Source organism: Myotis daubentonii, chromosome 8, assembly GCF_963259705.1.
Source record: "Myotis daubentonii chromosome 8, mMyoDau2.1, whole genome shotgun sequence".
Classification (NCBI taxonomy): Eukaryota; Metazoa; Chordata; class Mammalia; order Chiroptera; family Vespertilionidae; genus Myotis; species Myotis daubentonii.
Window position 1 is genome coordinate 29,807,912 of NC_081847.1, and position 16,626 is coordinate 29,824,537.

At 45.1% G+C, this 16,626-nt stretch overlaps 1 pseudogene; it reads right to left on the reverse strand.

Moving 5' to 3' along the window:
* Window positions 1-15,243: 15,243 nt before the first annotated feature.
* Window positions 15,244-16,626, reverse strand: LOC132240164 (large ribosomal subunit protein eL18-like; annotated as a pseudogene).

The following is a 16,626-nucleotide window of genomic DNA, read 5'->3' on the forward strand; positions in this document are numbered from 1 at the left end:
CCACATTTTGGCTGCTTCCCTGTGTTGATAGAGTGGCTTTGTGTGCTAGGTGTCCTATAGGGCCCAGTGGCTCAGCCTCCCCAGTCACCTGAGGTGGACGATCTTGGTACATCCCTTTGTGGGCTGTGTGCACAGTCTTGTTGTAGTTAAGCCTTGATTGCTGTTGGTATCACTGGGAGGAGTTGACCTCCAGGTCAATTGGCTGTGAGGACCAGTTGTGTCTATAATGGGAGAACTTCTGTGCTGGAGACACCCTTATGGGGCAGGACTTGCTTCAGTGGGGCTTTGGTGCTCACTGAGTCTGCCCCCTGAGTGTGTCTCTTATGGATGTGAAGAGTTGTAATCTGGATGGTCCCACTCTGACCACTGGGTAGACTGGCTCTTGGATCTCCAAGGAGCTGCAAAGTCAGCCACTGCCTGATGCCACTGCAGGAGCTACAGAGAGAGCTGCAGATTCCTCCTCTTTGTTTGGGGTTTGGAGGTGCCCAGATGAGGTGCAGCTGTGAAGCAATGCAGGCTGCTGACAAGCCTTGGGCCTTCTTTTGGAAGCTCTGGGGTTCTCTGACCCAGCTGCAGTTTGACAGGTTTTTAGGCGGAGAAAGGCCAGGCCATTGGTATGCAAAAGCCTCTGCGCACAGCTTGGGCGGTGTTGTAAATTGGGTGGGGCAGGTTCTCAGGGAATCACCAGGGTGGAGCAAACTGCAATGCCTGCCACTCTGCTTTGCCTCAGAGAGGTCCCGGGGTCTGTGTCCCGGGGTCTGTGCAGAAACAATGAACGCTGCAAGCACCTCTGTGATAAAGCCGCCCTCACATTCCAGTCCGATGCCAGACAGTCCAGTTTCTCTCTGTATGAGTCTGGGTCCCCAAATTCTTGCCCGGAACTGGATTTCAGAGCAGTCGGGAGCTTGTATTTCTCTCCCGGTGAAAAAGACAACAGTGTACCCAGATACCAGCCCCTTTCACAGGCACCTCTGTACCTCCACACTTCCACACCTCTGCACCTCCTACCAGACTCAATGTGCTTTTCCCTTTCCTTGTAGTTGTAGAATTTCCACTCAGCCAGCCTTCCTATGGTTCTGGGTGATATTTGTTTTGTCTTTTAGTTGTAGTTTTAATGTGGTTGTGTGTGGCAGCAAGTTCAGGTGTTTACCTATGCCGCCATCTTGGTTGTCTCTTTATTGTCTCTTTTTTATTATTTGATAACACTTTTTTTAAAAGTTTTTTTTTTTTAAATATATTTTATTGATTTCTTACAGAGAGGAAGGGAGAGAGAGAGAGTTAGAAACATCGATCAGCTGCCTCCTGCACACCCCCCACTGGGGATATGCGCAACCCAGGTACATGCCCTTGACCGGAATCGAACCTGGGACCCTTCAGTCCGCAGGCCGACGCTCTATCCACTGAGCCAAACCGGTTTCGGCCTTTTTTAAAAAGTTTATTTTGTTGTTTTTCCTTCAATGAATTAGAATTTGGTTTGATTGGTCAAGTGTATTATTGGGTTTTGTTTTCAGTTTATTTATTTCTGCTTTTATCTTGAATAATTCCTGCTTAGACCTCCTTTGGATTTATTTTGCTGTTCACTTGCTAGTTTCTTAGGTTGAACACTTAATTCAGCCCTGGCTGGTGCTGGCTCAGCTGGTTGGGTGCTGTCCTGTTCGCTGAAAAGTTGCCAGTTCCATTCTGGGTCAGGGCACGTGCTTGGGTTGCAGGTTCAATCCCTGGTAGGGGGAGTGCAGGAAGCAGCAGATTGGTTTCTATCTCTCTATCTCTCTCCCTTCCTCTGTCACTAAAACTCAATTTTTAAAAATCTAAACACACACACACACACACAAACTTGCCTGGCCAGCGTGGCTAAGTGGTCGGGCATTGACCTCTGTACCAGGTGTGGCCTCACTGTCCTGGGATTCGTTTCTGGAAATGTCTGAACCTTTCAGTGTCCCTGCTTTGCAAACCTATGACGTCAACACGGTGCTCATCGGGCTGCAGGAAGCTGGCACCTCCTCTTTTGGCCCTGGAGATTGTCCTTCTCTTCACATGTTTCAAAGGTAGCTTGGCTTTTCACAGCCCAGAGCATAAATCAAAGCACCAAGCTCACGTTTCCCATACTGTGTTCTGTGGAACACCAATTCTGTAGATATTAACAGGAAAAGCTCCATTGGGGACTACTGAATTAATCAGAACTGACAAGTGTGGGCACCTCAGAGCTTCTGTATTACTTAGTGTGTTGACTGACTTTGTAAGAGGAGGAAAAAGCACAGTTGTGTTTCTCAAACTAATATGGAATGCAACCCTTCTGTGGGACACAAGGTTAATGCTCCAAAGCAGACACTGTATGCCATGCTGCCCAAAGCCCCATTTTCAAATACACTTCTATGAAGTCTTTTGTTTGTCTAGTCATATTTTATCTAGCCCAGTGGTTAGAGTCAGTCCTTCACTCCACCCTCTCAATGTGCTTGTACACAATCCAGTGTTTCTGCTACTGCTCTGGGATTGTTACTGTCGCAGGTCAGATCAGCCTGCTATCTGTGTTCTCATGCGATGCACGGATAAGCACTTGGAAAGGACAGGACCAAGGACAGAGCCTTGCAGTGTGCCTCTGAATAGAGAAGACACACACTGTTCATCCGTGGAATGGCTTTGATTAGTAGGAACTGCCCAAACCAGCACTTGTCAGACTTCCTTGTGCAGGCGAATCATCTGGGAATATTGTTAAAATGCAGAATCTGACTCAGTGAGTTTGAAGTGGGGTCTGAGATTCTGCATTTGCAACAAGCCCCCCAGTGTTGTTGATCTGCCAGTCCTAGGACTATGTTTTGAGTACAAAGTATTAGAGCACTGAGTTGAGAAGGAACCTGAGGCAACATTTCTGCTCAGTGGGAAAGTGTGCCATGATTCATTAGTCATGTCAGCCATGAGCCGAGGAGCAAGCTGTGAATATATGCCATCTTTGCCCTACAAATCTCTTTGTTGAAAATGATTCAAGACAGTAGAGAGAATATGTTATCCACACCATAGCATGTTATACAAGCATGAAGATGGCTCTATATATTCTAGATGGCCTAAATTCCAAGATATAATGTTATATGATTTAAAAGGCAAGGCTGGAGAATAACCTATATACACTCTGCCATTTGTGTGAAATAATCAATAGTCATATACTCTCTGACACAATACCAAGAGTTGATAAAGCTGTGGAAAATGGGAACATTCTTACACTGCTGGTGACAATGTAAGCAGGTATAATCACTTTGGAAAGCTGGCATTATTATTAAAATTAAATACATTATACTTTAGAACCCAGTGATTCTCTCTGGCTATACACAGGTGAGAAACTCATGCATCTCTCCACCAAGACCCATGGACAACAATATTCACAGCAGTATTTTTATGTAACAGCCCCAAATAAAAAATGACTCCAAATCCCTCAAGAGGAAAATGGATAAATTGTAGTAAATTCCTGGTGAAATACTACACAATAATAGAATGACAAAACTACAGCTATATGTGGTTGAATATCACAAACAAAATGTTGACTGAAAGAAGCAAGAGACAAGAGAATACACTCTGTATATTCAAAACAGGAAAAGGTAAATTATATCACTTAAGGATAGAAATGCAGGGGCTAAAGCTTCTTTCTCTCGCAAGGAAATAACTATCAGAAGAGTAAGAACCGGGGGCACCTAAAAGAATGAGATGGTTATGACTAGGGAGGGCCACACGGGGAACTTTGGGAAGGGAAATTCTCATTTCTATTCCTTCACCTAGATGTTGGTTAATTTTTTATTAAACTTTACATGCAAGGTTTTTTTCTCTTTATGCTATATACAACAAGCTCATGTGTATAACTATGTGTGATTATTGTAGATAATTTTTTTGGAAGGAGACACAGGAAACTAGCAATCATGATTATCTTATAAAGGAGAACTGGGGGTTGGACAGGTTTACTTTTCATCTCATTTCTTTTTTAAAATCTATTTTTATTAATTTTAGAGAGGAAGGAAAAGGAAGAGGGCGATAGAAACATCAATAATGAGAGAGAATCATTGATTGGCTGCCTCCTACACACCCCTTAGTAGTGATTGAGTCTGCAACCTGGGCATCTGCCCTTGAACGAAATTGAACCTGGGACCCTTCAGTCCGCAGGCCGATGCTCTATCCACTGAACAAAACCAACTAGGGCTCATTTTATTTCTTTAGTTTACTTTGAATGTCTTTACCAACTTTTTCTATTAAAAACAGTTAATTGAAAACCAGTATCTCCCATTGCCTGCCTGTCCTCCAGTTCTACAAATTAAAAAATAGCATTACTCTGCCTAAACATAGAACCTGTAACAGACATTATTTCACCCAATTCCCCTCATATCTTGGTGTAGGAGAGATTCCATTTTCTATTGAAGTTGGGCGTAACCATGTGACTTGATCTTGCTATGAAATATGAATAGAGGTGATATGTGCCACATCTGGGGAGAAGCCGTTAACAGTGAGTGGGTATTCTCTGTCTTCCTTTCCTTCTGTGGTGGTGGCCAATGGTGTTACAGACGGGGAAGCCTCTGTTAATTTGGGGTCCTGAATTTCAATGTACAGGTAATATGAGTGAAAAAGAAACATGTTGTTTTGAGCCACTTCCATTTTGGCATTATTTGTTATTGCAACATTACCTAATCTATACTGACTAAAATTGAGCCCTTGTTTTTCGAAGCACACAGTTTTGTGAGGGCTTGAGCAAGTCCATTTTCCCTTTCCTGGCCTTTTAACCTATTTCCTCTAGGAAAAGATAAATGACCATAAGTAACCACGGTGGGTTTTTTAGGTATCTAAAAGATGAAAGTCAGATTCCTCTGAAGTTTAAAGAAAATCCAAATTGATGGTCATCTGCAGAAAGGACTGACTTACACATTTTCCTATAGGTGAACTCTTAGGTGAGTAGTATGTATCTTGTGGGGAGGAAGACACTGGAGATTAGGAGAGGGACAAAGGATGCTAATAGACTTACTTAGTCCTGAAGGGATTTTTTTCTTGCCAGTTCCTCTGCATTCCCTTTCCCATAACCCAGAAGGCTGGTGGAGAGTGAGGTCTCTGTGTGGCTCACAGACCTAACAATCTGCCACCTCAGTATTTTTCAAACTTACCAAATGGCAAGAATTACCCAGGTAATGATTGAAAATACAGATCCCCATCCCAGCCGGCGCGCATCGACCTATGAACCAGGAGATCATGGTTCGATTCCTGGTCAGGATATGCCTGGCTTGTGGGCACGATCCCCAGTGTGTGGGGTGTGCAGGAGGCAGCCGATCAATGATTCTCTTTCCTCATTGATATTTCTATTTCTCTTTCCCTCTCTTTTCCTCTCTGAAATCAATACAAATATATTTTAAAAAATACAAATCCCTGGAACCTACTTTGAACCTAATATTCAAAAAGCAGTAAAGAATAAAAATCAGTGGGTCTAAGGAAAATAAGCCGGGAAAAGGGGAATGACTTTGAGGAGACTCAGAAAGATCCTAATTGGAAATGGGCACATAGTGCACCAGAAACCCCACTGTGTTACACACCGTTCTTCTGGTTGTAAACTTTAGCAGCTTAAAAAGAAAAGAGATCTGCCCTGGCTGGGTGGCTCAGTTGGTTGGAGTGTTGCCCCGAATGCCAAAAGTTTTCAGGTTCTATTCCCAGTCAGGGCACATACCTAGGTTTCAGGTTTGATCCCGGTTGAGGTGTGAAAGGGAGACTGCTGATCGATGTTTCGCTCTCACATCGATGTTTCTCTCTCTCTCTCTCCTCCCTAAAATAAATAAAAAAATAAAGTAAACAAAACATAATCATTATAACTATTTAATTCAGCTCAGTATTACCCTACCAAGCAGGGCAAAAAATAACACTATGGAGGTTCTAAATAACAGTTAATAAAATTGATTTGTTAATTATAAATAAAAATAATTATTTTATTTATAATAATTTTTATTTTTATCTTTTATTACATAAATATTTTTATTTATATATAATTTTTATTTATAATAATTATTTTTAATTATAATTATAATTAATTTTAAAAATAATAATTATTTTTTAAAATATATTTTATTGATTTTTCACAGAGAGGAAGGGAGAGGGATAGAGAGTTAGAAACATAGATGAGAGAGAAACATCGATTCAGCTGCCTCTCGCACGCACCCCACTGGGGATGTGCCGGCAACCCAGGTACATGCCCCTGACCGGAATCAAACCCGGGACCCTTCAGTCCGCAGGTCGATGCTCTATCCGCTGAGCCAAACCAGCTAGGGCTATTTTTATTTATAATTATATGTGGAAACATACACTATGCAATTATATTCAGCATCCAAGGGACACTGGAAATATGCACTCTTTATTAAACTACAGAAATAAAAACAAAAATCAGTATATTTCCCAAAAGGAAAAGGGGGTGAAAATCATGATGAAAGTGAAAGAAGTTTAAATTTTTGAAAAGGCCTAAATAAGTAAAATGTGAGTTTAGAAAATAACCTTTATTCAAAAAACTAAGTCCAATGAGAAATTGTAAAAGCTACATGTATTAGTTATCTATTAATGACTGGTATATTACCTCAAAATTTAGCAACTTAACACTACAATAAGTACTCATTATCCCACATGGTTTCTGTGGGTGGGTCAGGAATTTGGGGGCAGCTTAGCTGGGTGAATCCGCCTCAGTCTCAGGATGGCACCCATCAGGATGAAGGTGGGGGTGGGGCTGCTGTCATCTGAAGTCTTGACAGGCTGGATCCACTTTCTAGAATCACATGGCAATGGGCACAAGGAAGGCCTCAGTTCCTCAGGCCCTGACAGCTGGCTTCCTCCAATTGAGTAATAGCAGATGACCCGAGCCAAGCCTCAGAGGCCTTCCATCATCACTTCTTTCTAAACATATGACCAGAAACAGCCATTTCTTTTTCTGTTTTTTAATTCTCACCTGAGGATATGTTGAGAGAGAGAGAGAGAGAGAGAGAGAGAGACATCAATGTGAGAGAGAAACATGGATCAGTTGCCTCCCATACTCACCCCAACCCCAACCTAGGGATATGCCCTGAGCAGGAATCAAACCCACAACCTTTTGATGTATGGGATGACACTCTAACCAACTGAACCACCCAGCAAGGACCATCATCATTTCTATTATTCATTACACAGGTCACCCCCCAACCCCATTCGATGTGGGAGGGCTCTGGAGCTGGAACATCAGGAGGCAGGGATCTCTGGGGACCATCTTGGAGACTGAATGTCATACTGATACCGTTGTAATTAACCTAGTTAATAACAGGAAAGGAGCAAAGGGAAGGCCACATTTTTTAGGCATGTTATTTGTGCAGCTTTGCTGGGAGCTACCGATCTATTCCTGGTAGATCCTTGGAGGAAGGGACTGAACAGGGTGGAGAATAGACGCATGCCCAGTCAAGTCTGGGTGACATAGGAAAGGTACTTGTCTGTCAGTCACACCTGGGAACAGGTCATTGACCAGAGTAGGCCTGGCCACTGCAAGCAGAGGAAGATTTGAGATATTTAATCTCCTTAACAAAGGAATTGGCTTTCTTGGCTCCTGGCACTCTTGGTTTCTCTTGGCACTCTCTTGGATCCCCTGCATTCATCTATACCATGTGGACCCCACACACAATGGACTAATGGACTGCAACTAGCCTGATGCTATACTGAACCCAATCCTGACATGGAACAGAAACTTTGAATCCTGGCTTTGATTTTAGCTCTACTGAATCCCCACCTGCATTTCTTTCAGGACTAGATTAGGGAAAGTGGAGCTTTGGAAACCCAGGGATGTAATTTCCCACAATTAAAAATCACTCATCCTCCAGTGCCAATCTCAGAAAACTCCTTTTTGCCGTAGCCAGTTTGGCTCAGTGGATAGAGCGTCAGCCTGTGGACTGAAGGGTCCCGGATTCAATTCCAGTCGGAGGCATGTACCCAGGTTGCAGGTTCAATCCCCAGTAGGGGGCGTGCAGGAGGCAGCTGATCAATAATTCTCTCTCATCATTGATGTTTCTGTCTCTCTTTCCCTCTCCATTCCTCTCTGACATCAATAAAATATATATATTTTTAAAAACAAAAACACCCAGAAACCAAACCTATGCATAAAGGATACTCAGTGAGGAGGTCAAAAAGAACAGACAAGCGTAGAAAAGTCTTGCTAGAGGCAGCTGAGGAGCGACTGAAAGAAGGTTTTTAGGACACTTGAATCTCCTAGCCTGTCCTAAAATAGGCAGGAAAGCTTCGGGAACCCGTTTCAACTTCTGCCTTCGTTCTCTGGGGCCCGGTCACCTCGGCTGGGCCCCTTACTTCCACCCCAGGAAGCCTGGGGCAGAGTTTTCTAGAATACTGCTTCTCAGTGGGGCCGTTAAACCAGCAACGTCTGTCTATGAAGCTCGTTAGAATGCAGTCTCAGGCCTCACCTTGGGCCCACTGAGCTGATTCAGCATCTGCGTTTAAAATTATCTATATCTCTATCTATCTATCTATCTATCTATCTATCTATCTATCTATCTATCTATCATCTATCTATCTAGATGTGTGTGTGTGTGTGTGTGTGTGTGTGTGTGTGTAAATTTTAAAGAAGAAGGGAGAGGGAGAGAGAGATAGAAGCATCAATAATGATGCTGCATGCCCCACCCTGGGGATCATGCCTGCAACCCATGCATGTGCCCTGACTGGGAATGGAATCATGACCTCCTGGTTTATAGGTCGACACTCAAGCACTAAGCCATGCCAGCCTGGCCCGGTGTCTTCATTTTAACAAGATCCCAAGGGATCTGGGTGTACATTAGCATTGCTTTATAAGAAATAGCACATTTCTTTCTTTGCCTTTTAATTTATGACATATCTTAAATATCCAAAGAAGTATAAGAATAATGCAGCAAATGCTTAGGAACCTACAGCTCACATATTACAAGTATTAGCATTTTGACAAATTTGCTTCAGATCTACTTTTTCCCCCTTAATAAAACATTAGATGTGGAGTTTCTTCCCACACCCACCCTCCTGCCCCCTTAGTTCTCTTCCCTTCCCTGGAGATAGCTGCTGCTATGAAGTTGGTATGTTTCATCCCCTGTACTTTATTTGCAACATTATTACCAACTAGAGGCCTGATGCACGAAATTCATGCAAGAGTAGGCCTTCCTTCCCTCGGCTGCCAGCACCAGCTTCCCTCTGGCACCCTGGACCTGAGCTTCCCTCGCAGCCCCGGCTTCATCCAGAAGGTCGTCTTGTCTAATTAGCTTACTATGCTTTTATTATTATAGACTAGGGGCCCGGTGCACGAAATTTGTGCACTGGGTGTGTGTGTGTGGGGGGGGAGTGTCCCTCAGCAAAGCCTGCCCCCTCTCACATACTGGGAGCCCTCAGGCGTTGACCCCCATCACCCTCCAATCGCAGGATCGGCCCCTTGCCCAGGCCTGATGCCTCCGCCAGAGGTGTCAGGCTTGGACAGGGGACCCCCATCTCCCCCTGATCACTGGCTCTGGCCCCCACCCAGGCCTGAGGCCTCTGGCCCAGGAATCATGCCTGGGCAGGGGACACCCATCTCCCTCTGATCGCTTGCTCCACCCCCCGCCCAAGCCTGACGCCTCTGACCCAGGCTTCAGGCCTGGGCAAGGGGACCATCATATCCCCCCAATCCCCGGCTCCGCCCCCCACCCAGGCCTGATGCCTCGGCCAGAGGAGTTGACCCTCATCACCCTCCGATCACCAATCACTGGATCGGCCCCTTGACCAGGCCTGAGGCCTCCGGCAGAGGTGTCAGGCCTGGACAGGGGACCCCCAGCTCCCTGTGGTTGCAGGCTCCGCCCCTGCCCAGGCCTAACACCTCTGGCCGAGGCGTCCGGCCTGGGCAGCGGGGACCCGCAGCTGCAGCGGCCCCGCGATCGTGGGCTTCGCTTTAGGCCCAGGAAAGGGACCCCTACCTCCCAGGACTGCCAGCTTCGACCGTGCCCAGCTCCCATCGCTGGCTCCACCCCTACTTCCTGCTATCACTGGCCAGGGCGGCAAAGGCGCCTGATTCTCCGATCATGGCTGGGGGGCAGGGCAAAGGCGGCCCCAGGGCCGCCTTTGCCCTGCCCCCCAGCTCTTAGCACCCCCCTGGGTTTCCGATCACTGTCAGTGGCAGGGGGCTTCTTCCTGCTTTCCCTTTCGCCTCCCTGCATTGTGCTTACATATGCAAATTAACCGCCATCTCGTTGGCAGTTAACTGCCAATCTTAGTTGGCAGTTAACTGCCAATCTTAGTTGGCAGTTAATTTGCATATAGCCCTGATTAGCCAATGAAAAGGGTATCGTCATACGCCAATTACCATTTTTCTCTTTTATTAGATAGGATGGTAGAATCCATGAACACAGAATTGTTTTGTGTCATTTCATTTTACATAAATAGTATCATACCCTATGGCTCTTTCTGCAACGTGACTATTTCACTCAGCATTGAGTCTTAAAGGTTTATTCGTGTTGATGTACGTAGGCGGAGTTCCCTCATTTTCATAGCTGTGTAGAATTCCTTTGGTTGTATTTTGTGAAATGTTTCAGTTCTCCAATTAAGTGACAGTTAGGCTGTTCTCAGTTTTTTGCTATTACAACAAAAAAATAAAGCTGAAATGGGCATTTCAGTCTCTGTGCACATATGTGTTTCACAATTGCAGATACGTAGAAGGGGATTTTCTGAGTCACCTCATATTTAGATCTTCATTGGATATTGTCAATTGCTTTACAAAATGGTTGAGCCAATTTACTCCAGTCAACCATGTGTAAGCTTTCTTCTAGTTCAAATCCTCATCCACACTTGACTGTGTTTCTGTGACCAGGAATTGAACTGGTGACCTTTCAGTGCACAGGACGATGCTCAATCAACTGAGCCACATCGGCCAGGATTGTATAGGTGTTTTAGACACTGTGGGTGGCTAACCAAATACCTGTTCTAACCCTTTCTGTCTGGCTTACTTCTAATATAGATTTGGAATATCCAAACTGGTAGAGAATTTTTTAGTTTATTTGAGCCAAACTGACTATAATTGCCAGGAAGCAAGATCTCAAATGCTTTCAAGACCGGACAATATGCAGTTTTTAATGCATTTGGAATTTAGGAGGGAATATAGCAAAGATTAAATGAAGACCAGGAAAGCAATTATCCCACCAGAAGGATCTGCTTCTGGGGGAACCCAAAAAAGAAGTCTAAGTGTTTTATAAAATGGTTGATAAATTTGAACTTATCACTTCCTTTTTTTCTGAATCTACTGAGGTGACCATATGGTGTTTGCTTCTTTGATCTGCAGTTAAGTAAACTATATTGCTATCTTCTAATGGTCCAATTAATGACATCTTTGTCTTCCTGGGATAAACACTCCTTGGTAATATTTGTTTTCAATGTTACTTCAATAACATTGCTGCAATTGGTTAGCTGAGAGTTTATTCATAATCGTTACATCTATATAAGTGACACTGAGCTATGGCTTTTCTTCTTTCAATGACTGTCCTTTCTGGCTTGGAGTCAGGGTTACACTAGCAGTAGCTAGTGTCCAGCCTCTTACCCATTGTCGACTCTTGTTTCGTGGTTTGAGTAAGAGAGGTTTTCTGTTCCTTGAAGGTGATGAAAGTGCATATGAGGACATCTGGATGTGGCAAAGTAATCTGTGGCTAAAATTTCTTAATTCAAACTCAATTTCTTGAATGTATAGTAAGTCTAGTCAGATTTTTCATTTCATGAAAAATTTTTGGTAACTGATGTTTTTCCAGGTAGCTACCTACTTTATCTCATTTTTCAAACATACAGTTTAACATACAGAGTTCAAAACTTCAGGAGAACTGCTTCTCTGTCCTCCCTTGTCAGAGTTGGTCAGACATGGATAGGTGCAAAGAAAAAAAAAGATGCTTTTATTTGTTTCTGATGAGCCCCAACTTCAAGAAGACACAGGGGACCCTAGCCGGTTTGGCTCCATGGACAGAGCCTTGGCCTGCGGATCACAGGGTCTCAGGTTCAATTCTGGTCAAGGGCACATACCTTGGTTGCAGCTCCTCTCCAGCCCAGGCCCTGGTCTGGGCTCATGCAGGAGGCAAACAATCGATGTGTTTCTCTCACATCGATATTTCTCTCTGTCTTTCCCTCTCTCTTCCACTCTCCCTAAAAATCAATGAAAAAATATTCTCAGGTGATAATACATAAATTAATAAATAAATAAATACTTTTACTGATCTTAATTTCAGTTTAAAAAAAAGAAGACATGGGGAAGAGCCACTAATTTCTCAAATACTCCTCGTTATAATCATTGTAACTTTTTAAAAGCTCACTAGATCACCTGGATGTTCTGAGTGTGTAGGGACAGGTGAACAGAGGTCCTCAGGCCAGGTAGGAACGCCAAGGGTGATTTCAGGCAAAGGTAACACTGCCTGGGCAGAGAGGAGGTTTTCCTAGCTGGGCTCAGAGATAAGGCAGGACGCTCACCTGGCACTACCTGGCACAGAGGCTGTGGCCATGTGATGGAGACCTGGAGCCAGGTCAAGGAGGTAAAATTTTATCCTGGAGTTAGTTGGCCTTCCACCTTTGGTCAAATGCATCATTTTGGAGAGAATTACAGGGAAGAGAGGAGGATGAGACAGACATTTTCTTGCTCCTTTTTTTTTTCTCCCCAGAGGGAGGCCCTTTATTACAGGGGGGGACTGGGGGAGGGTGACCTGACAGGCAGAGCCCCTTCTATTCACTGCCTCTTCTTGCTACTTTTAAGCCCAGTTTCAAAGATTGCTTGGGGGCAAAGGAGAGATAAGGTCAGGAAGAGGCAATAGGGGCAGTGTCCCCAGAAGAGCTGAGTCTCAGGTATGAGAAGGATGTGGAAAGCCTGCAGTTAAGTGGAGGCTTTGGCTTGGGTTGTTGGGAGGAAAGGTTGTGAATGTGGCCTTGAACAAGAATGCCCAGGGGGTTTGGGAAATCCAGGCCTTTGCAGCTGTGTGACCTCCGGCAAGTTACTTAACTCCCAAAGTCTTGGAATACCAGACTGTGACCTCTGATTTTCTTTTCTTTTCTTTTAAATATGTTTTTATTGATTTTTTTTAGGCGAAGAGGAAGGGAGAGGGATAGAGAGATAGAAACGATGGAAAAAAAAAAAAAAGAAGAAGCATTGCTGAAAGAGGAACATCATAGATCAGCTGCCTCCTGCACACCCCTTACTGGGGATGGAGCCAGCAACCGGGTGTGTGCCCTAACCAGTAATCCAACCGTGACCTCCTGGTTCATAGGTTGATGCTCAACCACTGAGCCACACAGGCCAGGCTGATTTTTCAAGAGAAGCATGAAATCAAGCTTTCAAAGTGAAACCTCCCAATTTAAGAAAAAATGTTTTGATTGATTTTTAGAGAGAGAGGAAGGGAGACGAAGAGAAAGCAAGACACAATGATGTGAGAGCATAACATGGATGGGCTGCCTCCTGCATGCATGCCCCCTACCCAGGATTGAGCCCGAAACCTAGGCATGTGCTCTGACCAGGAATGAAACAGCAACCAGGACAGTGCCCAACCAACTGAACCACGCTAGCCAGGGCAAATAAAATCTCCTGACTTTTTAATCTTGACAACCAGAATATTTTATTCCAGCATCCAAAATCTGCCGGGGTTCTTGTTCCAGCATCTAGAAGGGTTCAGCAATCTGGAGAAGGCTGTGCGTAGATTAAATAGGAGTCCAGACACGAAATATAATTTTGAAAGGCATTTGGGGGTCAGAGGAGCCTAGTTTAAAGGAAACTAAGATCTAAGATCTCCTCGTCTCAGGACCCCATGCTTTTTTTTTTTTTTTTTTCTCAACACAAATTGTCCTGAGGAGAGGCAGAGATATATGTACACTTCAAAGGGTCAGGGTTTCATATATAGAGGCATTTGTCAGATTTGGGGGAATTAGCCTACGGCTGTTCAGGTGTTTGGCCAGTAGGAGGCAGTAACATGTAGATTAAGATGCCCTGAGCTGATCTAACCGGTTTGGCTCAGCGGATAGATAGTCGGCCTGCAGACTGAAGGGTCCCAGGTTCGATTACGGTCGGGGGCATGTACCTTGGTTGTGGGCACATCCCCAGTGGGGAGTGTGCAGGAGGCAGCTGATCGATGTTTCTAACTCTTTATCCCTCTCCCTTCCTCTCTGTAAAGAATCAATAAAATATGTTAAAAAAAAAAAAAAAAAAAAGAGAGAGAGAGATATGCCCTGAGCTGTCTGGCAGCCAACAATCAATTTAATGTGTCCTATTCAGGTTTGGGGAAATGCCATCAGCCTTTCCCAAATTCAGCCCTGCTGTCATGCTGGAATTGGTTTCCGGCAAAAATCTATATGTATTAAAAGGCTAAGCGACTGACTGACTGGCCAACCAGCCAGCTGGCTGGGAGTTACGATGCAGGGGGCAGACGCTCAACGCAGGAGCTGCTGAGCGACAGCAAGTTTGTAGAGTGCCCTCTCACACTCTGGGAACCCTTGGGGGATATTGGAGAGCTGGTTTCGGCCAATCCCTGCAGGCCAGGCCGAGGGACCTCACCTGCCAGAGAGACCCCACCCACTCTGCAGACACCCTTCGAGCCATGGTGCTGCCCCAGGTGTGGCCAGCCGGGGAGGGACCACGGGAGGTTGGCTCCAGGGCATGTCCAGCCAGTCTTGCCCAGCCCCGCCCCACCAGCCACCTTCTAATTAATTTCCTTTCAATGTGCACGAATTTGTGCACCAGGCCACTAGTCTTTTTGTTTTTTAATATATTTTATTGATTTTTTACATAGAGGAGGGGAAAGGGATAGAGAGTTAGAAACATGGATGAGAGAGAAACATCGATCAGCTGACTCTTGCATGCCCCCTACTGGGGATGTGCCCACAACCAAGGTACATACCCTTGACCAAAATTGAACCTGGGACCCTTGAGTCCGCAGGCTGACGCTCTATCCGCTGAGCCAAACCGGTTAGGGCCCACTAGTCTTTTATTTATTTATTTATTATTAAAAAAAATTTTTTTTTAATATATATTTTTATTGATTTTTTACAGAGAGGAAGGGAGAGGGATAGAGAGCTAGAAACATCAATGAGAGAGACACATCGATCAGCTGCCTCCTGCACGCCCCCTACTGGGGATGTGCCTGCAATCAAGGTACATGCCCTTGACTGGAATTGAACCTGGGACCCTTGAGTCCGCAGGCTGACACTCTATCCACCAAGCCAAACCAGTTACGGCCCCACTAGTCTTTTTAATAAAAACTTAATAAAAGGTTAGTTTTTGTAGCCTTGGCTGGTTTATAGAGCTCTAGAAGGCCTTGAACTTCTGGCCCTTGGAGCACAGGTAGGATTTGATGTGGTTGTGAGGGGCTCCTGGGACCTTCCGGAAATGCCTGTGCATCTCTCAGCCTTTGTGAGGACCAGACAGCAGGATCGTGTCACTGTCCTTGGGGGAGTCCAGGGCCAGACTGCCCAAGGTGAGAATCTTACCCTGGCCTTGAGAATGCAGCTCCAGGTGCAGCTCCTCAAAGGAAGTGCACACACCTTCAGTGTGGACGTGTCCTGCGTGCCCACGTTATTGGTTATAGTCCCTACAACCACAGAGGTTTCGCCTCCAGCCAGGAAGCTTCCTCTTTCGGATCATCTGGGAAAGGGACAGAGGCAGCTGGTTGGTGCAACTCATGAACAAACAACCTCAGCACTACTTGGCTGAAGGTGGGGTTGACTTGTCTGGCTAGAAGCCTGTACAGTTTGACCAACAGCCTTAGGTGGATGTCCTGGCTCTAGGGCTCCTCGAACCAGACTTTGGGTCATTGTTGTGGTGCATGTGGACTCATTCCCATGATGGCGCCTCCTGCTGCACCAGGTCAGGAAAGTGACCATCGGTTTTAAAAATTGTGCTAAATTCTGAGAGAAGGATTTGGGTGCAAGTGGTTTGTTTGTGAAGTGAGCTTGGGGCATGCTAGGAAGGGAGTGAGGAAGTGAGAGAGGGAAAGGAAGACAGCCAGGAATGGGTGGGCCATCCCATCAATTACTACTGCGGGCTACTGCAGCCAAAGCCTGCTGAGAAGCTCTGGGAACCAGCATAGAACACCAACTCTGAGTTATCCCGCCAGAAGGATGGGAAGGGAGCTGGGGTGTTTAAGATACCACCTCCTGGGTGGCAATAATTACCCCTGCAGGGCCTGTCGCCAGTGCTTCCAACAGTTTTCCCCTTCCAAGCCCTTAGGCACAGAACCACACTGGCTGGTAGGTGAGTCTGCAGGAACACACTGAAAAGATAAGATCCGCCCTGACCGGTTTCAATTCCGGCGAAGGGCATGTGCCTTGGTTGTGGGCACATCCCCAGTCGGGGGTATGCAAGAGGCAGCTGATCCATGTTTTTAACTCTCTATCCCCTTCCCTTCCTCTCTGTGAAAAATCAATAAAATATATTAAAAAAAAAAGATAAGATCCAAGGGATGCAGACATTTAATCTTTTCCACAATCTTGAGAAAGGTACTCATTATGGGACCTCAGGCAGTTACTTATCCTTTCTGAGCTTAGGTGTCTTATCTGTCATATAGGGACAATAATTGTGCCTATATCGGTTTGTTGTGAGAGTTAATCGAGAGTAACAATTGTAAAGTCTTTGGAACAATGAGTAAGTACCTCCAT